The sequence below is a fragment of the Equus asinus genome, chromosome 1 (assembly GCF_041296235.1).
Source record: "Equus asinus isolate D_3611 breed Donkey chromosome 1, EquAss-T2T_v2, whole genome shotgun sequence".
NCBI classification, from domain to species: domain Eukaryota; kingdom Metazoa; phylum Chordata; class Mammalia; order Perissodactyla; family Equidae; genus Equus; species Equus asinus.
In genome coordinates, this window is record NC_091790.1 from 171,186,825 (window position 1) to 171,212,134 (window position 25,310).

The 25,310-nt window shown below is 35.0% G+C and overlaps 1 protein-coding gene across 17 annotated transcripts in view; it reads left to right on the forward strand.

The window, feature by feature from the left end:
• FOXP2 (forkhead box P2) overlaps nt 1-25,310 on the forward strand; it is a 522,105-nt gene that overhangs the window by 32,341 nt on the left and 464,454 nt on the right. For 3 of the 17 annotated variants that reach the window (XM_070509128.1, XM_070480799.1, XM_070506594.1), the window contains exons 1-2: nt 11,811-11,937; nt 21,483-21,642. The exons of 11 other annotated variants lie outside the window; for them this stretch is intronic. The gene's annotated coding sequence lies outside the window, so the exon portion shown is untranslated. Of the gene's footprint in view, nt 1-11,806; nt 11,938-21,482; nt 21,643-25,310 lie in introns of those variants that run through there. 3 more of the 17 variants (XM_070516813.1, XM_070506227.1, XM_070488945.1) reach the window with 2 other exon arrangements.

Here is a 25,310-nt window from a genome sequence, read left to right on the forward strand (position 1 = left end):
ACAGACAAGCCTGCGGTTGCATTACATTGCTTGCAGTATTTGTGTGACCTAAAAAATGAAAAGTGCAAAAAGACCTAATGCAGTCAGGTATGGGGGCTGCTGAGATACACAGAACTAATGAACTATTACAGGTTTTCTCAGAGAGTGGATTTCTCTTTTTATTTTTTTGAAAATGTTAATAGAGAATAGGAAATAGAACTAGAGGTAAAAAATATTGCTTGATGACATAGACAATACAAATTTAAGGAAAAGTTAATTGAAAAACTATTCATATGTATATTTATAACCTTTATTTCCATAAAGAGCTATACTATATATATAATATATATATTATTTCTCTTTTTTAATCACATTTTCCAACAACATTTAGTCATAAATAGTTCTTAATTAATTTAAATTTCAATATGTGGTGGTAAAAGTTAAAGGAAATTTAGTGTGCTTTTTGATGTGGCGTTTCAGTTCTCCCTTGTAAAGTAACTAAGTAAATTATGACAAACCAAGCATATTTAACATATTAGTTGAAAAAAATCATCTTCCTTCTAACATGCTTAACATAGTAAGTTTATAAAATGTTATAGATGTTGCTATTGAAATATCTTAAATATAATTTAAATAAATGAAAAAATTCATTTGTGATAATTTTGCTGGTTATAAGGATCATTTGGGGAAAACTTAAAATGCTGATTTCCAGGTCTGACCTGGATTTTTCTGATTTGTTAGTAGCTCTGGAGAGGGACCAGGAATCTGCATTTTTAGAAAATGTCCTACATGATTCAAATAAGGAGTTATGAAGACCACACTTTCACAAACACCAGAGTAAAATATTACATGGCATTTCTAAAGCGTTTTTTTTTTTTTTTCGGAAAAATAGGGAATTGAAGTGGAATGCAAATTTCACTGGTCATCAGAAATAAAATTTTGATTTAGAATATAAAATATATAACTACTCCTGTAAAATAAATTCATAACCTCTAAAGTTCTAACAAAATTTTCACTTCCAATATTTTTATTGACCCAGTGAGCATTTTGCATTTCTAGTACTAATCCAAAAGAAGTCTACAATTTCACATCTGGAAAGCAAATTACAGAAAGGAGAGAATACTATTAGCTTCCTTTAAAATAAGACTGAGACAGAGAAGGGAAGAGATAGAGAAAGAGAGAGATTGAGAAGGTATAGAAGTAGTTGTGTTGTGTGTGTGTTTAAAGCCTGAGGCATTTTAGTTTGTCAAGTTATGTATAAATTTCTCCTGTGACATTTCAGTTAAAATAAAGTTTTTTGCCCTATTGTTTTTGCTGAGCTCAGTATAGGCATTATCTTGGTTGGCTTAAAATCACATTAAATAAAATGAAGATTTGGGAAGTATCCAAAGAATTTCAGTAAGTCGTTTGCAATCACACATATTTGAAGTCTAGACAGCCTTCCTGAGTTTGTGAATTGAGTGTTTGGAATTGGGAATAATTCTTCCCAGAGAAAAAGAATGTTCTAAATATTGATTAATTTGCAATGAAAAAATTGATAGAAAATTATGTTCTGATACTAGTATTTAAGACAGAAAATTAATTTAGTTTATTTTAAATGCTTGTAGTTGGTACAAATTAGTTCGTGAAACTCTTCCCCGTCAGCCAAAGGCTGTTGCTTGTTTTGCAAATTCTCCATCTCCTCAGAGAATCTCTTAAGCACCTGATTTCTGAACCCAGTTCCTCCAGTCTTCTTAGGTAAATGTGTCATCTCATACTTTTCTCTGAGTTGACAGAAAGAATTTATAATTTGAAGGTACAGCTTTGGGTTTGCAGGTAGGCTGGACACTGGAGGGTGAAGTTTTGATTTTATAAGCTTGCTGATGAAGAGGGAGAAAAAGAAATAGATGAAGAAGTGGAAAATAGGACTGTTTTGCCCTTTGGCTAGCAGTAGGCGTACTGGCTTGGTGGTGCAATTGTAGCAAAGAAAAGTGGTTTGGTCATAGGCCCCGGTCTTCAGAATGCAGCTAGCTAGAGTCCATGGGCAGTGCAGGGAGCAGGAGCTAGAACTAGTTGATTAATCTCTCACCCTTAGAACACTAGCTCACTTGGCAAGCCAAAACAGCAGAACGTAGGGGGAAACAAGGAGAAAACAAAGGAGGGGGAAACAAAGTGATTTAGCTCATCCTTTTATTGCTGAATTCAGATATCTACCCACAGTTCTGTACTGACCTTTGGACACTTGAATAGCGGTATTAGCATTTCGTATTTCTGAAACATTTTATTGTTAATAAGGCTTTTATCTAATTGGATCTTTGAACTAATTCTGTAAGATAGTTAAGGCAGATAGTATATTATGTGTTCTCTGCAGATGAGGAAATAATAGAAATTATTACTTACCCGACATTATATGGCTAGTAAATAGCAAAGCCCAGGGTAAGTGAGTCATCTCCATCTCCCTGGCCTAGTGCCCTTTCCTCAATAGTATCTACCGCGTTGCTTCTCATGAATTGGCATCTGAATCTTCAGAATGCTCTTAGATGTTAACTACCTGGTGGATGAAAGTGATGTATTCTATTTCTTTTGTAGCTCTTTGTAGCATGGATGCACACAGTGGAGGTCCAGCAGGAATATTAACTGAGGCATGGGCTTGACGTCATGGCAAGAGGAGGGCTTGGTGTTAGACAGATGGATAGACATGTGCTGGCTGTGTGATCTTGGGCCGGTTATTTGATCTCTGAACCTAATTTTCTCGTCTGTAAAATATGGATGAAAATTGTATATAGTGGATTCTATAGTTTTTTGGTATGAATTAAAAATAGTATTTGTAAAGATCCCCACACAGTAACTGCTGGTTGGTAGATGCTCTCCCTTCAACAACAACTATGAATCTTGTGACTGTCTTTTTTCCTAGCTCCTCCCCCACCCCCGGCTATTTTTCTGCAGGAGTGTTTTGTTTGTTGGCTTTGTTTTGTATGTTTTTCATATTAAAAAATAGAGTTCCAGGGTTTAGGATGAAGCAACCCGTTCTGCTAAGGGAGCATCCCTCATACCAGACCCTGTGAATTCTGAGGAACTGGAAGAAAGGGAAATATGCAATTTACCAGAAGCAAATATATCATGTTCCTCATTTCTTGCCCCCTTTGGTCAGGCAGCTAAGTTACAAACAGCTGATCCAGGAATATTCTTTAGAGGAAAATTTGACTTTGTGGATGTGCTCAGAAGTCAAATATTGTCTCTGCCTGAACAGTATAGCCTTGGAAACTTGAAACCTGAAACTTAAAAATTAATTTTGAATTTTGTTTGTGGTATTTGCAAGTGAAGTTACAATTGTTTATTCATGAAGTTCTCTGAAGCTATTAGCTGTGGCAAAATTAGATGTTGCCCCATTTTATTTTGATTGTCTCAGTTTTCCAATATTTTCTTTTTTTATATTTATCAAAGCCTTAGACCTTATTGATTGGCTTTAGACATGGTGTTTTTAGATTAATAAATTCATCATTACATTGAAGTCTCATTTTTTGGAGAGATATGCTTTGTTGACAGTCTTATATAATAGAGTCAAAATCTTCCTCCTTTCTTGATATCATTTTGACTCTCCTTTTAGTGTTTTTTCTTGCATTCCTATAATGGGTTTGGATAAAATGATTTCCATGTCACTGAATTTAGTATCTTAGATAATTTCTTTTGCAGAGTTGCTGCTCTCCTGTTCTGAGGACCTCTTCCCGGACCTACAACTAAGTTGGGAATTTACTCTTAGCTTGGCTATGTTTTAAATTTAGGAAGAGAATTTTCCTGCTTCTGAAATGGAGTAATTTTCTATTTTTATAATAAGGCTAATTAATTACCACTTTCTATTGGAACTGGAATTGTCTCCTTTGTGTCTGATGGTCCAGACCATTGTCGTCTATGATGTGAGATCCTCACAGAGTACTGTTGTGGTCCTGTAATATACTATCCTATGTATACTATCAACTACCGTTTTACGTGTGTCCATTGAGGAAGTAGGTTGAAAATATTGGACTTTTCCTAATAGGTTTCAGGCACTAAGGAAGCACTAAGGAAGAGCATTTTAAAGATACTTTCATATTCATGTCTCTTCCTTCTCCTTCAGTTCTAGGAAAGTACATTGGATAATTTAGTCAAAGAAACACAATTCCCTTTCCCATTTGTCTGGAAATAATTATTTACTGAGGAGATATGTGCTCAGTGGAAGAAAGGTTTGGCAAGTGGTACATATTCTTTAGCTCGTTGATGTTGGGAGCATATGTTAGTGATCCCCTAATGAAAAGCACATGCTCAAAAGTGGTTACTGTGTGTGTGTGTGGAGACTATTCTTAATATTGTATCATGGGCAGGACTTCTTTTTGAGTGGGAATAATGGATGAATTTAAACCAATACACAAGTTCTGTAATGGTGTTTTTGAAGATCTAGTCCAGCCCTGGAAATATCTATTCATAAAATATAGAATGTTGGTATTCCATTGTACTTACTTAGAGGTCCACTTTAGTAAAATTCTAAAGTAAATATATGGTGAAATTAGTGTTGAGTAGTGTCAACGTAAATTTAGCCACTAGAGAAAAGTAAAAATAAAGCTCAACTGCTTAGACACAGTCACATAATCTCAGATGAATGTCAGTATATTTTGCTGCTGCTTTAAAGTTTTTTCCACATACTTGCCACGTGTATTATTTACTTGACTAAAAAAAAAAATGTGTGAACCAAAAAACACTATGTGTTCAATAAAAGTTTAGCATTATGATCTTTATTTTTGGGACGTAGTCTCTTTTTTGTTTGTTACCTTCAAGTTGGTCTTATTGGGCGTCTTTCACCTGACTTTGTACAGTATTACCTAACTGCAATTTAGATGTGAAGTTTTAACTTCAGGACCAAGAGCAGTGTCTGGCACAAAGCATGGTGAAGTTCTGGATGCATATAAGCATGTCTCTCCTCTTCCCCACTCTGAGGCTTCGCTCCTCTAAAAGCAGACATTGATGTTTTTAGTAATTCAGTTTTTGCTTTTCTTAATACTTTTATTGCAGGATATTATGAGTCGTTTAAAGTTTTAAGAACTATTTTCTGTTATTCAGCCTAATTTATTCTTCGCTCCATTAGATCTGGTTATTCTTAGAGGTTATATCTCTGAATTCAGATGTTTACGATTGTATGAAAATTCAGATTATTTGCGTATTTTTAAATGTAAGCATTAGCATGTATGTTGAAGGTATTCTTCGTACACAGAATTTCATTAGTACTATTAGTCTAACAACATTAAACAATCATAATATTCTGTAGTTTCCTAGTTTGCATCATAAATTTATCTGTTGAGATTATATGTTAAAATTGTTTTATTGGCAAATTACAGTTTATCAGCAGACCAGTGTTATTCAGAAATTAATTTCTATATGCCTAAATAAGTATATTAGTTTAAAAATGTTTCATCTAATTGCTACATTTAATCTTGTTAAAACTGGGTTACATAGAATGATAAACTATATCTGCAATATTTGTCTGCCCAGTTTTTAGGGAAAAAAGATAGACCTGTACATTTAACATATGAAGTACTTACAAGATTATAATTTAATAAAATAATAAACAAGAGAATACCAAAACTTTAGATTTTCTATTTGATTCTTTTTTGAGGGAATAAGCACTTTGTATTCCTCAGCCTGATTGTAAACTCTGTCCAGTAGCTTAGACGTCAAAGAGGTGTCAATTTTTTGTTGTCTTGCAATTTTGTTTGCTTCAGTAAAATCAGGACATTACAAAGAACATGGTGAATGTTTTGCTATATAATGATATTTATTGACTTTTTAATCTATTTAAAAATAAATTTTGTATTTCATAATATAGTTTGAATTATATATATGTCACTGATAAAAGTGGGTAGAATTTTTTAAATCAGTTATTTTTATTACAATATCATATATTATGTGCATATATATGCCTTTAATGTCACACATTCTGTCTCATCTTCATCATTTGTAATAATATTATAAATCAAAATAACAATATAGTTTTGTGGAGCATAGTTTTGCAGTCATAAAATGAGAATGCATTGTGTTGAAATGCAGAGTAAGTTTTGAAAGTTTATCTTTCTCCAGAATTGAGAGTACCTGAAGAGACTTTAGATTGACTTTATGAAAGAGCAGGTAGATGAGTCATCTAAATTTTATAACTTTAGGAAATAAGAACTATGTTAGTCATTATAGAATTTGAAAAAGCTGTATGCTTTAAATGTTAACTTTTAATCATAAATGTAAGTCAACACATTCATTCACACTTTAGCTCTTCTCTTACAACTTGTTTATTTTTACTAAAAATGATTAAAGGAAAAAAATTCTCCAAAATATTGTGTTTTTTTTTAAACAAGGTGTATAGAATTTATTTGTTGCTAACTGATAAATATCTGTTAGAATATTTATAGTCTTAATTTTATCTGAATGGAAATCTCATATTTTAAGATAGAGATCTCTTTTATTTCCATGAGAGCTTTAAGAATTTAGGATTTGAGCATTTGCTGTGGCATATGGTGCATTTTCTGTCCTATTTTGTATACCAGCCCATTAAGAAGAGAAAGTGAAGTAAGTAATCTAAAAATAACTCTGCTGTTGGCCTAATTTAACCAAAAAAAAAAAAGAAGTCTTCTGTGCATAAGTAAAGTTCCACATTTTGTCTCCCCTAGTGGAAAATCTCTGAAGCATTTGCCACCTATTCACAGAACAACATCTTGTTTGGCATCATAATTGCAACTCGAGGGCTGTCTTGACTTTTTTGTAGTTATGTGTGCTATCTCTGGTCATAGTGCAAACCCCACCGTCCAAAGAGACCGCCCTACTTGATTGCAGTTCACCCACCCCTCAAGTCACATGTGCACAAACCTTTTTCCAAAACACATTCATTTTCACAAAAACTTACAATCTTGAATTTAAATTGGTGTTTAAAAAAAAGCCAATAGGATAAAAAAATCCATATTAAAAATAATGACAGGGCCGGCCTGGTAGCGCAGTGGTTAAGTGCGCACGTTCGGCAGCCCGGGGTTCACTGGTTCAGATCCCGGGTGCAGACATGGCACCACTTGGCACGCCATGCTGTGGTAGGCATCCCACATATAAAGTAGAGGAAGATGGGCATGGATGTTAGCTCAGGGCCAGTCTTCCTCAGGGAAAAGAGGATTGGCAGCAGTTAGCTCAGGGCTAATCTTCCTTAAAAAATAATAAATAAAAATAATCACAGAAAGTATAGTCATGTCTTTAAAAGTTCAGTTTTTTTTGCTTATCAGCTGCTCTTTAAATTGTCTTATCATAGGGCATCTTAAAAATAATAACAGCTTGTAAGATGAAACAAGTTTAATTAATTTCTCTTATTTTTACCTTTGGCGATTTTTGCCATTTTGTTTTTATTATTTGCTGTTTTTGAATTAACGTTTTTATGCTTTTCAGCCTCTTCCTTTCTTGCTCATTGGAGTCTTGGTATGGAAACCAGAAGATAATGGTTCTTTTCCTAACTTCAAGATTTTAGGCATTTTGGACACTTGTATGATAATACATTCAGTTTCGATTAGAGTTGCAAAGTGCCTCAAGAATTTGAGCATGGGACATCAACAGTGGAATAATTCGTTTCTTCCTGATGGGGGAACTAACTGGCCCTGCTGTTTTCTTAAAGGCTTTTGTGCTTAAATTCAAAGGAATTTTTTTTCTTCCACGAGAGCTTTAAGAATTTAGGAGTGAGCATTTGCTGTGGCATATGGTGCATTTTAAATTTTAAAATACTTTTGAATCCTACATAGGCATTCATTCACTGATATGTTGGACTAGTAGGAGCTTAGAACACCCATAAAGGATATTTTAGCTCTTAAAAAGATAAGATACGGAGCAAATAGGAAAAAAACTTTGTTAAAGAATAATATGATTCAAAATTCAAGTATTAGAAGGATTAGAAGAAGAAGTAACAGCCCACGTATGGAGCTCCTATGGTAGATTGTTACATTAACGGCCTGCAGTGGTGCCTTCCAGTATCCACACCCTCCCACAGTGACTCTGGCTTGTGTATGTGACTTACTTTGGCTAATGGGACACAAGCAAATGGAATGCAAGTCGAGTGTTGATAAGTGCTTGCACATTGGCGTTTGCCTTCTTGGAATGCTGCTGTCACCATGTGAAGAATCCTAGTCTCACCTCCTTGAAGATGAAAGACCGCATGGATAGATGTAGCCTGTTCAAGGCTCAGCAGGCTCAAGTGAGCTCTGCCCTCAGCCAACCTACCAGGTGAATGCAGCTGCATGAGTGAGCTCATGCCAGGTCAGTAGAAGAACCACACTGCTAACTCACAGAATTGTGAGAAATAATAAATTGCTGTTTTAAGCCAGTAAGTTTGGGGGTTGTTCGTTATGCAGCAATTGATAAAAGATACAGGAACTTATTCAGATACATGATGTAGTGTAGAAAGTCAGAACAATGAAAGATGTCTACCAAGATGCAGGACATAGAGACATATAGTTAATTAAGCTCCTTATTTGGCTCTGAGTTTCCTGATAATGAAAGTGGAATGTAGTTAGTTATACAATGTTCATTTTGAAGAAGAAGGAAGAAGAGCATCCTTCAGGAGAGGGAATGCCATTCTTTGGACTAAATTCTAAGAGAAATTTCTCATGTCAGGCCTTACATGGGAGTAATGAGTGAGAAAGGGCGTTATATCTTGACCACATTCTGGCAGCAGATCTTCTGAAGGATCTCTTATGTTTATTTCTGTAAAGCCCAAAGATATATCATCAAAGTATGACTCTGTGAGCTTGAATATGAGGGACTAAGACATATAGTACTCTTCTTTATTTCATTATTACACAGTTATCTATTTGACTTTATTTCTACAACTTTTCTTAAAACCTTTGAAAGAATAACCCCAAATTTATGTTTTTAATCCCTGATTTCTCTCTTGTGCTGCAGATGAATGCTTCCAACAGTGTATCGTGCATTTCTTCCTGGATACTCTTTCTTCTTTGAGTTTCTTGATTGGAATATAAGAGAGTGCTTTATTTCAAGAAAAAAATTGTGTTATTTCCAGCTCCTCATTGCCTTATAGTTATTGATGTTCAGCTCCCAGAATGAACCTGATAGTGATGGTTGGTGGACTTGAGAGTCTGTCTGCCTGAAAATATTGAAGTTATATCATTCTAAAGTTTTGACTTGTATTAGAGAATCAGAGATCAAAAATAGTCACAAAATAGAAAGTCTGAAATCATGAAAGATGAGCTGAAATAAAGAAAAGTCAATAAAGTTCTCTGCTTTAAGCAACTGAAAATTTATAAACCTTGTGTGTAACAGAAAAAAACATAACTTATGCAGTTGTTTTCTTTTGAATCATTGAATACTGTCAATTTAACTTCCAAAATTCACCTCAGTCAGTCAACTTTTCCCCATCTTCAGTACCACCATTAGAGTCTAAGACACTCTCTCCTCTTGCCTGGCTAATGAAATAGTCTACCAAAATATGTATTAACTGTACATATTTCTGGTGTGTGGCTTTTCATATTTTATCTCCTCTTTTCCCTGCTGTTCAAGGGCCCACCAGAGTGCAGGCACATGGTAGTTGCTTAATATATATTTGTTGAATGAATGAATGAGTTCTTCATGGACCCTTTTACACCTCTATGGTAGGTTCTCCAACATAACAGCTATTACAATAAAAGTGAGAAAAGTGATAAAACACTTATTTTCATATCATCCCTCCGGTTACAGTATCTCCTTGTTTCCCTTAGGGAAATGACCCAAAGTCTATTGGTTACATATTTTGGAATTACGAATTTGAAAATAGACATTGTGGCTCATATAAAGCCTTGATATTGTGAGAAGCTAAGAAATAACAGCATTGGAGCAAATCCAGATGCCATTTGCAGAGTTAGTGTTACCGCACTGGGGGAGGGAATTTTTCTGTGGATTGGCTTAATCCCCTGGGTGCATAAAGTCCTTTGGAGAGTCATCCAGGACCAGGCCAAGGACTCTGCTGGGGAATCAGAGTGGCAGAAGAGCAGTTGCAAGGAAGAAACTGCCATCCTTTCTGACTTAAAATGACTTTCTTTACTTTTAGCCCTTTTCTGGACTTGCTTTTTACTGGCCATAATAAAGACAAGTCATAAAAAAAATAGTAAATGAAATACAGCAGTGACAATGGAGGAGGAAGGTTAAGAAGATTAAAATGTTATTGAAATTAGAAATCGAATTAAAAAATTGAAAATATTTCAGACTTTCAAAGTGATAGCTATAAAGACATTTAAAATGCTGGCTATACATGAGAACAATAGGGGGAAATAAAAAAGACTAGGACTACAATTCCAGAAATAAGTGTAAGAGTTTAAGGAATAAAAATGTAACACTTAAAAAATAGAAGCTGAATGTTAGATAAGGAAATATAGTATAAAACTAAGCAAAAATAATAGTAAAGTATATGAGATTAAAATTTTAAAATGCATGGGGTAATTATGTTTAAGAATTAAGGTGAAAGAAGAGTGGTTAGAGATAATGTGAGGAAGTTTGGAGATGTTGTCTCCACAGGAGAATCATCTTCTCCTAAAGCTTTGGGCCTTTCATCTCCCCTTCCTCAAGGGTATTCATGCCTTCCACATTCTACGTACTGTCAGTCTCAAGTCCCAGTAAGATGATCCTTTGGGAAATACCTGTGGAAGCTGGGACAGTCCTCCTATTTTTTTTATATTATGTGTACTTAGAGTAGATCTCAGTAGCTGTAACAAGAGTCTGCATCCAGAGAACTCGTCCCCTAAGCCTGGCAGGTGAAGATAATTTTATCATCTCAAGGGAAAATTTTTACTTTGGTTTAACAAATGTAAATTCTACTTTGGGGCAAATCACTGTATCTAGTCGTCCCTTGGTATCTGTGTGAGATTGGTTCCAGGACCCCCTGCGGGTGCCAAAATCCAGGGATGTTCAAGTCCCTCGTGTAAAATGGCGCAATATTTGCATATAACGTACGCACATCCTCCTCTATACTTTAAATCATCTCTAGATTACTTATAATACCTAATACAATGTAAATGCTATATTAATAGTTATTATACTGCATTGTTTTGGGGATAATGACAAGAAAAAAAGTCTATGTGTGTTCAGTACAGATCCAACTGTGGTAGGCCTTTCAATCCACAGTTGGTTGAATCTGAGAGTGTGGAACCTGTGGACGTGGAAGGCCAACTGTATTCCCTTGTTTATTATCATAGAATTGTAATAATGAGTGCTGTATGAATGTTTACAATATATTGTATATGTATTACTTTATTTGATCTTTATGGCCACCTTGTGAGACAAGTACTGTCATTATTCCCATGGAGAGAGATCTTAAACATCTAGTACTTTAAACTTTTAGAGTTGGCAAATCTGAGGCCTTGTTGTTACGATATTTTAACCAGTATTCATTAGTCAAGCTGAGATTAAAACCTGATCTTTTGTTTTCCAGTATAGTTCTCTTTCTACCATAGCCTGTTACCATATTTCCACTTACTCTTTCTTGGGTTCACAGTGGTTGAGTGTTTCGTAACATTTATGAATAAGAGTGGCAAAAAGGAATGTGAAATTTTAATAGAAACTGTGCTCTCATTCCAGATTATGAATGAATTAATAGAGAATTTATGCTACTCCTACTGTCCTTATGCATAATTTCTTATTCTGTGTGAAATTTGTCATCATTAAAGCATGATTTTCAAAATGGGAAAAATTAATGGTTTTCAAAATGACTGAAGATAGAAAGTGTATGTGATAAAGCTAAGAATAGACAGGTATAGTAAATGACTGGTTATATATCAGTCTAGAATTTTTTTGACTACTCCTTTCTTTACCTAGGCAGAATCAAGCTTTGAAGAGATCTTGACAAGCACAAAAGTTAACATTATTTCACTACACCAGAAGTACAGTTACAGAGGTTTGCACAGGATGCTACAGGAGACAAGAGAAGGGACAGCTACCTCAGAGTGGGTGAGTGAGGAGAGGAGAGGCTTCCCAGAGGAGAACCTTGAATTGTTACAGGCAGTTTGATACATGTACAAAGGTTGGAGATGAAGGTGTTTCTGGCTCTTTAGAGCAGTGATTCTCAAAGTGGTTGGCTACTTTCTGGTGTGCAAGGAGAGTCCATTTTAGAGTTAAGTTAACCTCAAATGATAAGTCCATTCTTTCATTCTGAGTGAGGAAAATGTATATAGGTTTTTACTTTTGTGAACAATTAAGGGCTACTTATTAATAACCTAAGCTAGATATTAAGTCTCACAATAATACAGCATTCATTACCAAAATTCAGCTCACTATTAGCGTCTACTGAGAATTACAATATTCTGTCGGAAGTCAGAATGCGACAAATACTTGGTAAATTGTAGAGCTCCAACTGGTCGTGCTCGAAAAACAGGTGGCTGGAATTACCAACATTTTCTCACAGAATGTTTTGTTATCAGTATATCAGCTAGGCTGTCTTAAATTGGTCATGGTGTTTAAATGCTGCTCTTTTGCTTATGAATTATAAATGATTACTTTAGAGTCATCATTATAAGTTTTTTTCAGGATTGTATTCTTAAAGTATTTGGTAATTCATATTTGTATCAATAGTATTTTTGGCTCTTGCATGTCTTATAGTTGGTTAATTATGAGTCAGAAATCAACCATGAATCATCTTCGCCAGAGCTTTTCAAATATTGGCATGAATTAGAATCACCCAGAGAGAGCTTGTTATAAAACAGATTCGTGGGCTCCACTCCCAGTAATTCTACTTCAGTAGGTCTGTGTGGGGCCAGATAATTAACATATCTAACAAGCTTCCAGGTGATGATGCTGATCTTCCAGCCATACTTTGAATTGAATATGTCTGTATCATTCTTGCTAAAGCAGATGTGTAGAAAACCCATGAAAACATTCCTGTAAGATGGCATCTCATATCGTTAGTTGTTCTCTACTGGAAGGTAAGCATATATAAGATGGGACAAGTAGGTGGATGGCCAGTAGAGTCTCAGAGTATTTTGGCCAATTTCAGTAACTCACTTAAAAAAAAGATTGGGAGCCTCTCATTTCATTCAAGCAAATTCAGGTTGATCAGTGTGGCTCAAACATCACATGCTAGGAGAACATAGGGGATAAATGTGGCTAGAGGAATTTACTGGATAGTCTAGGGTTTTGTATACCATGCTCAATAATTTGCATTTGTCCTAAAGACAGTAGTAAACTATCAAAGCATTTGAAACTAGGGGATGGCATGATCAAAGTTATGAAACCAAGAGTATTACAAGAAGGGAAGCAGAGACATCAGTTTTGAAGCTGCAACAATAATCCTGGTGAAAAAAAATGAAGGACTAAATAAGCAGTGATGAGACTAATAAACAGATCTGAGAGAGAGACAGGAGGTGATAATAATAGCACCTAACAGTTATGGTCCACTCCCTATGGACCAATCACTTTTCTAAGCCACTTACACATATGAATTAATTTAATTCTTACACCTTATGAGGAAAGTATTAGTTTTATTTCCGTTTTACAGATGAGGAAACTAAGTCAGAGAGAGGCTAGGTTACTTGTCAAAGGCCATACAGCTGGTTAGGGCAGAGCAAGAATTTAGACTCTAGCGGTTTGGCTTAGAGCCCAAACTCAAACTCTGTAGTAAATTTGATGGAATTGGGTGGTCATTTGGATGATAGATATGAGAGAGAGAGAGGAGTGTAGGATGAAAGCAGATTTCCAGCCATTTCTAGTGTAGGCACTGATATAGGAGAGTTAGGAAGTGAAGCATACTTGGAGTGTGATGAAGTGGAGAAGTGTTGGGGAAGGGAGAGGATAGATTGAATTTTGGACATTTTGAGTTTGAGAAGTCTGTAGGATATCCAAGTGTATAGTGGGCAGTGACTATATGGATCTTGACTGTAAAAATCTAATGCAAACTCACGCAAACATGGTGGCTATGTTGGCATGCAGAGGGTGTTGTGAAATGGATAAACCATATCTGTAGTACTGTATTCAGTTTTGAATGTCACATTTTAACTGAAATTAAAGTTTATCTGGAGGTAACCATGGTTTCAAAGATTGGGCAACAATATCATAAGAAGGTTGGGATGAGGAACCGGGTTATTTAATGAACAGTTAAGGGGACTTGGGAAGGTTTGATAGTGTACAATGTTTTAAAGAATAGTTATGTAAAGCAGGGAATTTATTTTATGTAGCCTCAGTAGTCAGAATACGACCAAATCGATACTGGTCATTCAGATATACTTATGCTGAGAGTAAAAACATGTCCAAAACGGGAAATGATTACCTTCTGAGGTAGTGCCTGTGTAAGGAAATATTTTTTTAAATTTATATTGTTTTATTTTGTAACAGCATAATTGAGATATAATTTGCATACTACACATTGAAAGTGTTTAACTCAGTGGTTTTTTTGCATCCGTCACAGAGTGTTGCAACCATCACCATAATCAATGTAGAACATCTTGAAATATTGACTAGAGTGCCATCCAGCAGGGGTATTTTGGAGGCCATTCCTGCTCTGCATGGATTATTGAGCCCATCAGAACGTGATAGCTTTGTAATGAAATGTTTTAGGTTATTTTATAGTTTGTTTATAAATTATTAAGTTTTTGGTATTAAAAGATCTATTCTGAGTTTTTCTTCACAAAACTTGAAATCAAAGTAAATCATTATTTTTCTTGGCATAAAGTACATAAGCCATTGTCATCTAAGATGATAGTTGCTGGAAATTTGTAAGGATTTTCTTTAAATATTGATCTACCTCTCATGACTGCTTTAGTTGTTTTAACAGAATGCAGTTTTTCATTGTGGAAATTATTTACCATATCAGTGATTTCAAATAAAGATGGAGTTTTTAATTCCACTTAGAGCAAAATGTCAAAATAAAGTGTAGTTTCTCATTACTGGGTTTACAATCTTTGTATCTACTTTTTTCCTTGGCCACTGGGAGTTTTGTTACCAGCAATGAAATACAGCCTTCATGTTGTACTGTGTAGGATAGATACTGTAAATTTCTGGTCTTGCTTTTCCATTGATCTGGGTTGCCATATGGGAATCTTATTCAGCTGATCTTTATTTCCTGAGTCAGAAATTCTGTTTTACCCATCTTTGGGGCTTTCAGCAGCTATTCTCAGTGGGCCGTCAGGTATTGCACATGAAAGAGAAGGTTCAAAGGCATAGAAAGAAGGTTCAGGGCTGAAATGTTTACACTGCATTTTAAAAAATTTTTACAAACATTTTCTAAGCTGATGGATCAGCATGAAAGCTTAGTAGATCTAAGACTTTTTATATCCTATAGGATAGGTAACATTTGAATACACATAATTTTTAGGGAGTGGTATGGTATTCATCAGTAATAAATTTGATGCAGAAGTGACTCTTTTGTATATGATTTTTCCAGTAAGCATAATTAACAACATTGTAGTTAATCTTGTAGGTTTCTTGTTTTTTTTTTCCCCACTGGCTTATTTACCGGTTCTTATTCTACTTTGTTTTGCAGCTGGTAATTAGTATTGAACTGAGGTAAAGTACAGTTTACAATAAGAAATTAACAAGTCACTAGAAATTTTATAACAAACAGGTATTTCTTAGCTTTTGCCACTTTTTGTGTGGTCAACTATGTATATTACATACTAATAAAATTTTTTTAAAAATATAATGAAAGTATCAATATGGAAAAGCCAACTGTTATAAGATTATCACTTATATTATAAAATATATTTTAATTAGAAGATCTTTTATCATCATAGATTGATTTATAGTGTGGTATTTGCTAATGCTTGTGTGAACATAATTTGGTTCTCAGTGACTAGTTACATATTGCACATTTGTGCATTATAAATGTTAGATGGACAACTTTGCTATTTCTCTCAGCTTTGTGTACAAACAGGATATTCAGTGTGGAATATAAAAGTTTGGTAAAGATCTTGTGTTTATTCTTGAATACACAAATGTTTGTAGAACATTTGTAAAAGCATTGCAAAGTAAGTATTTGAGTTTTCTACCATACACAGAGTTTTCTTATTAAACAGATTTTTGACATTATGTTAAGCTACAACAGAATCCATGCTTCTGGGAAGTTTACATACATTGAAAGACTTTTGACAAGATGAAATTGGTCTTCTGTATGGAATTATGGGAGAATTTACAAAATGAGCATACATGTTTAGCAGCTGACATAGAAAAATATTTTTGACTTGATTTTCCTTTTTTGGGTCAGCCTTTCTTCTGCTTTTATCCCTTCTTGTATATGTGTGTTTGCCTGTAAAATTTGCATAATGTAAACATATCTTCTAACCATAGTCAAAGAGGTTATTTGGAGATACATTATTTGGCCCTAGAAAGTAAGTAGGTTTATGAGGAAAAAATTGGGGATTGCATAACACAGTCTAGCTTCCCTCACTCATGTTACAAACTAGTTTTGCTGCTTGATAAACCTAGGGTCGTTTTCGTGTTAAACGCTATCCATGCCAAGCTCCAGATTTGAAAGTGATAATGTAACAACTAACATGTTAAAAGCAGTTGACTTTTATTCTAATCATGAAGATCAAATGACAATGGCTTTGTTAAAACCATTCTATAGTTTAGTTTTACAACCCAAATTCTTTTTTAGGGGTGGATGCTCAGTGTTCCTGGACTTTCTTGTAATATCTGGAGATTTTTTGGTTATTTGGTTGAACTTGTGTGTTTCCTTTTCTAAGTTCCCAAAGGACTCTGATTTTAGTCTGTATTATAACATAACACTATCTATTGTTAGCGATCTCCTTTCCAGTAGACTTTGAGATCTTTCTGGTCAGGGGGCTATCTTTTATCTGTCTTTGTCCAAGGCCAAGGGGGTACATTAAAAGGCAGTGAGCTAGGAGTATGGTTGGCCTGTTAGACAGCTTCAAAATAGGGTACATTTTCTTCTTTTCTTCTTCCTCCTTTTCCTCCTCTTCTCCTTCTTTTTCCTCTTCTTATTCGTCTTCTTCCCTCTCTCTCTACTTTTCCTTCTTTCTTCTTCCTCTTCATCATTATCATTACCATCTTTATCTTGTATGTTGAGTATGTGCAAAAAACTGTCATAATTGCTACAATTTATGATTACTTTCATCCTCACCACAAGTCTATGAGGCGTATATTTTATGGATGAGAAAACAAGGATATAAACATTAAAATAACTCTCCCAGTGATGTACAGCTAATAAGTAGTGGAATCAGAACTTAAAACCAGGTCTAATCTCTGATTCTCTGACCACCACTGACTTCAATCATGAAATCAAAGACTCAGCCTTCAGTTTGTGGATTTCTGTCACTAAACATGCATGATCCAGTATTTAATTTTTTTTAGCCATCTGTCACATTGTCTTATATCTCTGACTAAATAAGTTTGAATAAATGAGTGGATGAATGAACAGTTTTCATATTTGCATATTATTATATAGCCCACTGATGTAGTCCAAGATCTTTGAATTCATTCAGTATTTTAAAAAGTAAGAAATAGTTGGTTTTTCCTAATCCATTGCAGAATGAATAGCAAGTTAACCATTAGACAATATTATTCCATTTTCTTAAATAACTGCAAGTAGAGTGTGAATCTTCTCTTCTGGGCTTGGGTTGCAGTTCATGTGTGTTATATTAATCTAAAATGTGAACCCACAGTGCGAGCAAAGGAACCAGGACTTCTAGTCCTAGAAGTTTTCAGGAGAGGGAATAATAACTGATGATGGTGTAGAATTCAAAGGTCTTGAAAATCCCTTGACAACCTAATCCTCCAGAAATCTTCTCTGTGTTATCTGATGTGGCTGTAGACTACAAAGCTTCACCATAGTTTGGATCCCTGGTGTTCAGTGAATCAGGATTCTTGCCCTTACTCCCCACTAGCCTGTATGTCTACACAAACAAAGCCCAACCACTTTTTAATTTTAGAGCAGGTATCCAGTAGAGGGATTCTCTGTCTTGGTGTCAGATTGGTAACATGCCAACTTGGGCACATGCCCATCACACTGTTATCCTTATTTCACAAAACACTCATTTATATGTACAATGAAAGTTGTACATATCAAACAAAAGACATCTGATTTTAGTGAAGAATGATACCTTTCTTTAGTGAGATTAATATGAAGAAATAACAGCTCATTTGAATTTCATACAGATTCCTTTAAAAACCTACTTCACGCAAGGAGGGCACTGTGCTAGGACTTTGGGGGATTTAAAGATGAAGAGGACATAGCATTGCTCTTAAGGAGCTTAAAATATAGTGGGAGAGATATATGTGTAAACAGCTAAGTATAATGCAAGACCAAATGAGTGAAGTGCTAAATAGATAACCAGTAGCCTATGGGAATGGTGTAAATTTGAACTTCAGAAAAAAAATTATGGAGGAGATGTCACTTGAACCAGAGTTTTGAGTAATCTATACATGCCTGATAGGTTTATTTATGTACATATTCAAACATATAATAGCACACATTCTCAGTATGAGTTTTTGTGTGTGTGTGTATGTATATGGTCTGTACAGATGTGTATATGTGTGTGTGTGTGAATGTGTAGTCACAGTGAGATTAGTATGTACTCCTCTTAAATACTTTTGTTTTCATGAAATATGAAAATAAAGAAGGATTTATAAAATATCTCTCCCTCAATGTTATTGGAATATTATTTTGACTTAGGTGTTGGCTTTAGCAACTAAAACTGTTGATAGTCATTATTAAATAAATAGTATAGTAACCTGTACAGTTCTTACAGTGACACATGGACATATGCTAAGGTGAAATAATTGATAGATTTTTAGAATAACCTGGTTGCAAAGGGACATATATAATTTTGCAGTGAAAGCTCCTAAGTTAAGCCTTTGGCAGCTATATAGTATTCAGACAGTAATTGGCTTAGCACACATAAGCCTGGATGAGTAGGAAGCTGTGTGGAGGAAGACATAATGCGCCATATATTCCTACCCATGTCTTCTTGAAAGGATTAAACCAAAATAACCCTCTGGTTTACTCTTATAAGTAGGTCTTTTAGATGCTTCCAATTCCCTCTCCCCAAATCTCTTTACTTTTTTGTTGACGGTCATGTGAGTTATCTATTATGGCACAACAAATTAGTGCAAACTTAGTGGCTTAGGACAAAACATTTACTATCTCACAGTTTCTTTGGGTCAGGGATCTAGGCATGGCTTAGCTGGGTACTCTGCTTCAGGGTTGCTCATAAGCTGCAATCAAGCTGTCATTCAGGGCTGAAGTCTCATCTGAAGGTTCAGCTGGGAAATGGTCCACTTCCAATTTCATAGGTGTTTTGGCAGGATCCAGTTCCTTGTGGGTTGGTGGACTGAGGGCCTCAGTTCCTTGCTGGCTGTTGACTGGAGGCTGCCCTCAGTTTCTCACCGTGTAGATATCTCCATCTGAGAGCATGCTTTGTCAAGGTCAATAAGGGAGAGAGTAATAGAGAGAGTGTGCTAGCCAATGGGAATTAGTCTTATGAAACATAATCATGGTAGTGGCATCCAGTCACATTTGCTGTATCCACTTGGTTAAAAGCAAGTCACAGGTCTTTCCAACACTTAAGGGGAAGGGGTTATATAAGGGTGTAAATACCAGGAGGTGGAGATCATTGGGAGGCCACCTTAGAATCCATTTACTACAATGCCTGAAATTTCTTCTGGGTGGGACAGACCTATTTTATAATGATACATGAAAGATGCAGAATTCAGAAGGTGAGACTCATGAACAGTCAGTTTTACTTGTCAGTGAACAATTGCGTATGACATCAGAGCTTTTCCTTTTTTAATATCCAGGGAATATAAAGAGATTAGAAAGGCATTGGATTGATGAAATAGAAAGAAGTGGTTGCCAACAAGGTACAACATGCAAAGAAAAGAATAACAGGTTTATGGATTTTACCTAAAATATTCCTTGCTTTCTTCAAATGCGGAGAGATCAGTGGAGATTGTGCTCAGAGATGTTCTGTCATGTGACTATTTGTAATTATAAGTTTATTGTGGTTAAAAAAATTTAAAATCATGATTTCTCCTACCTTTCTTTTCCTCTTTCCCCTTTCCAGTGTTTTCCTTATGATGTATCAAAGTACCTGCATATGTTTGCAGTCAGCACTAGAAAATAAAAATAAAAGGAATAGGGAAATAAAATGAATATATTTCTTGTTAAATATCTTAGGAGTTACAAAATAGTAGTATAAAATTTATAGCTAGTTTTGGCAATGAAAACTGACAGGTGCATGACATAGTTATCTGCATATGTTGGAATATTAGGGACAGGTCAAGGGCCAATGATTAAATTGATTTGAATGATGGTCAGAGAACTGCATGTGGTAAACATTCTCATGTGTTGTTTTGCTCCTTAATGCTCTTTAAAGCTTAAGGATATTCCAACAGTCATTGCTGTTTTACCGTCAGAGGCAGTAAAAGACCTTGGTTTTAATGTGCAGCTAAACCTAAGGAATTTTTCTCCAACTCCTAATCGATGCATTTCCACCACATTAATTAGCGTAATCATCTGTGGTTGATCGTGGCCCAATATTACCCTGAAGAGAATAAAATATAGTAATCAAGAGCAGGGAATTCAACTTAAGGTCACCACGTCTTATCTGAATATAAACTGCCATTAAATAGATCCTTGTAAAGCTCCTTTCTTCCCCTAAAATGGCTCACCTGTTGTTTGTGAAGCAGATTCTTAGACTTGGCCTTATATTTTCACTGTAAATATTTTGTTATTAAATTTCTTTTAAAGATTTTATTTTCTATTTAGTTCTGAAAGTTTCTTTTTACCCTCAAATTACTCACTAGTCTAGGATCAAAACACTCCAAAAATTGAACTTTAAAACATTTCTTGGCTAAATATATTTAGTCTCTTATCTGAATGGTCCTGAACATGTCCATTTTAGTGTTGTTTGACCTAGATTTTAAGAAAGCCCCAGGGATTCAAGGAGCATGACTATGTAAATCTTTTTGTGTAACACTTCATACAATTAGGCATTCAGTAAATGCTTTCTGATGATAAAAACCCAGTTAAAAGTCCTCTGGGGAAATCCAGAATTTTTAAACAACCAAATATAGAATCATAATATTTTAAAGGCTCTCTAGTATTCTGAAATGACTTTCTTCTTCATAGCAGCTTTAGCCTTATGTCCCTTTTCATCCTCTCCATTTCTTATTAGGACATAAAAAAACACTCATTGTGCTTTTGTCTGAAATACCTTAGATCTCTGGCTGCCAGAACCATTTCCTCTTGACTTAGTTTTGTTGGAGATATCACATCTTCCACTGTCATTTGTCCTTTCTGTTCAGGAGGATGGGGAGGAAGTTGAGTACACGGTGTGTTAGAATTATAGAGCAAGAAGTTACCTTAGGAATATTATAGTCCAGCATTGTTAATTGAGCCTTACAGAAATAAGTGACTTCTCAGAGTTTCCCAGATATTTAGTGGAAAATCCCAGACTAAAATTCAGAGTTTTGAACTGCAAGCACTATATTTTTATTGTTAGTGAACCAGGATAATATTTTTATCTTGCATGTGTTGCTTGCAGATTATTGAGAACTGGAGACACAGTTGATAACTTGTTTGTGCATCTTTACCGTAATCACACACATTGTTTACTGGATATTGAAGAGATACTGCAAGTACTCAGTATGTTAGCCACTGGACGACTTTGAGTCAATGCCATATGGTAGACCTTAGTTTGACTGGTAAGTAACTTGATACTAAAAGAATGTATTTTTATAAAATTGTAGTAAAATTGCATTTTTACTACTCATATGTATTTTTGGAATATTTCACATGAAGTATCCTTTAATTTGATGGTGTATAACGGCAAGTCATACCATCTTGCTTTTTCTGTGAAAACTACCATCTCTCTTTTACTACTGATTAGTACTACAATATAGGCTGAACTTCATAATTTAACCCTAACTGTATTTTGCTTTGTGCTGTTCTGTAATTGCTTTATATTCCTTCACTTTTCTGTCATTAACTAGAATTTAAGCCTTGCCAAGGCAAGAACAGTCTTATTCTTCTCTAGTATTCTACGTAGTAATTATCTGACTTCTAGGCATTACATGTTAGGCATTTAATAAAAACTTAAAATTTTTAGTTTTAGTTTCAATGTATATTTTTTGGATATCATTAAAATGTAGTAAAAGAAAACCTACTTTTTTTTTGAGGGGAAAAAAAAACTTTGTTCAAACTTTTAGAAAATCTCTCTCTAGAACACACCAAAGACTTGCTATTAAAAATTCCACACACACCCCCAAATTCCACACACTTAAGTGTGAATTTAATTGGATCCCATCAATGTGTTATTTTGTACACATGCCTAATAATGTTACTTTTGCTCAGTATTTTGTAGATTTTCTTTTCTATTTTTAAGGAAACAGAATTAAGAAAAAGAAGTTGCTGAGTAAACCATTACTAGTATTTTATTACCACAAAATAAAACAAAATTTCTAATTGTTATAACTGCATATTATTAATATAAAAAAGTAACTTAGAAAATTTTAAATTTCTGCCATTCTGGGATTTTTATTTTAACATATTTTGTGTGTTGATTTTTAGTGTGTGAAGTAGGTATTTGTGTAAATCACATGCTATAGAAGTAAAATACAAAAATATTTTCATAAATCATGTCCTGCAGAAAAAAATACAGAGACATCAGAGTATATATTTGAGGAAACTGGGAATTCATTTTTTTTCTGGCGAGAAATTTAGGCTACCATTGACTTTGATTTTCATTTAATTTTTTAAAAGGAAATGTTGGCCTTGTTATGCTAGATCATTATAAGCTTTATTTCTACTACATTTTATCATAATGCACACTGAGTATAAATAAACTCTGGTATGCTAAACCTAATAGCAATTAAACTGGAAGTGTTTGTATTTCATCACTGTGAACTTCGCAGAAATGTTTCCATGACAACCTCCATGCTAGTTAAGACAACCAGAGGTGATCAACAGTTTACGTATTTTTTCTCTTGTAAGAATGGAATTTGTGTTGACAGTTTTGGCCTTTAATGGCACTTTTGTTCTGTGTGAAAGTATTTGTTTACCAGATCATATGTTGTTAACTGTCAGGCTGAGGTAGAGTGACTGCTTTTGATAAAAGGGTGCATTAGAATTTCTAGTCTGTGAAGCTCTTATTCTCTAATTATCCCCATCAATATAGAAGAGCCCATTTACTTCAGTACTCTACAAATTACACTTTATTAAGACCAAGTAGTATGCTGAGCAAAATTGGGAAGATATTGATTTTGTTTGACCAACTAAAAATGGAAATTCCTTTTAACTTGACTTCTTAGTGAATGCCCCCGTCCCCCGAAAAACATGTGTGCACACACCCATTTTGAAAACAACATCTAAGAGACGTCTTTGGAAAAGGTTATTGGGGCAGTATTAGTGATTTTTCTTACCTCATTTTCCTAGGATATAATAACTACATCAGTAGGGTCCACTACCTAAGGTGTGCAAAAAGAGAAAAAATAATTCTGCAGTTTCAAACAAGAATTGCCAAGCTGATCATGGAACTAAGGATGTTTCCCTGATTACTCTTAAATAGACCCACACTAAAAACTTGTCTTCTTTGAGATTCTTGAAATCAGCATTCATATACACATTCTTACTTATGTCTATAAAGAGAACTGAAATTGTGAAAATTCTCCATAGTTGTGTGAGTTGCTCAGGAGAGGAAAGGTACCATTCATTCAAGGATGTTGTACTTGTCCTTTTCCTTAACTATCCCCATGGGCACTTGTCAGCATTGTCTAATACCTGCAGGATGGGACTAGGTGGAAAAGGAATACTAAATATTTTTGTGATTTATGTATGGAAAATATACTTATTACTTTCTAAAATAAAGCTTGACAGTTTTCGTAGATTGTATGACTATGTAGATGTCAGGCTTTATGATAGGTTTTCTCAGAAAAGGAAAGGAAATATTTTCATTTTCATCAGCTTTGTTAAACTAGTATTAAATAATAACTTGCCATGACCAAGAATTATTCTTACTTTCCTTCAAATTACCTATTGAAATGTATTAATTTTCCAAATATTTTTTCCTTCCATCTTTGTCCTGATATCATCATCCCCTCAGTTGCATAAGCCAGAAGGTTGGAAACATCCTTGAACCCTTCTTCTTTCATTCAGTTCATTTGTTCTCGTGCACTCTAGGCACTGAGGATACAGCAGAAAACCAAACACACAAAAACTTCATATGTCAGGTAGGCTGTAGTCTCATGACAGGAAGCCAAGAGTGAAATGAATCAGAAAAAGGTAAAGAATGTTGGGCCGACTCTGTGGCCAAGTGGTTAAGTTTGCGTGCTCTGCTACAGCGGCCCAGGGTTTCTCTGGTTCGGATCCTGGGCTCGGACATGGCACCACTCATCAGGCCTCGTTGAGGCAGCATCCCACATACTACAACTAGAAGGACCCACAACTAAAATATACAACTATATACTGGGGGGATTTGGGGAGGAAAAAAAGCAGAAAGAAAAAAAAAAAGAGAAGATTGGCAACAGTTGTTAGCTCAGGTGCCAATCTTTGAAAAAAAAAAGATAAAGAATGTAAGATGATGGTAAGTGCCATTGAGAAAAATAAAATAAAAAAGAAAGACTGTGTGTGTGTATGTGCGTGTGTGTGTGATGGGGTAGAGTTTGCAATTTTAAACAGGATGGTCAAAGAAGGCCTCACTGAAAAGATGACATTTGTGCAAAGAGCAACATGTGTTATCTGAAAGGAAAGCATGCTAAGGCAGAGAACAGTGCAGGCAACGGTCTTGAAGTTTGAGAAATGGCAATCATGCCAGTGCAGCTGGTGTAGAATAAGTGAGGATGAAGAGTAGCAGGAGATAGAATTGGGGATTAAGGGATAGAGAACATAGGGCCTTGTGGACTACTCTAGACAACCGAATAGATGGTAACACAATATGATTTCCCTCTTAACAAAATCACTGTGGCTGCTGTGTTGAAAAAAGCCTGTAGAGAGGTAGGGATGAAGGCAGGGAAGGGAGCGAGGATGAAACCAGTTAGGAATTTATTGCAAGAATCCAAACAAGTGATAGTAGTAGCTTGAATAAGAGCAGTAATAGCAGTGGAGGTGATGAGAAGTGGTCAAAATCTGGATGTATTCTGAGGGTTTAGCCAGTAAGATTCCCTTACAGATTGAATGTGGTGTTTGACACAGAGAGGAGTTAAGGTTGAGTCAAGGTTTTTGACTTGAAAACTTAACAAGATGATATTTTCTTTTTCTGAGTTGGAGAAGACCATAGAGGGAACAGGTTTTGGGGAGGAACATCAGAAATTCAATTTTGGACATGTTTCAGAGGTCTCTGAGACATATGATTATAGATATTAAATAGGTAATTGAA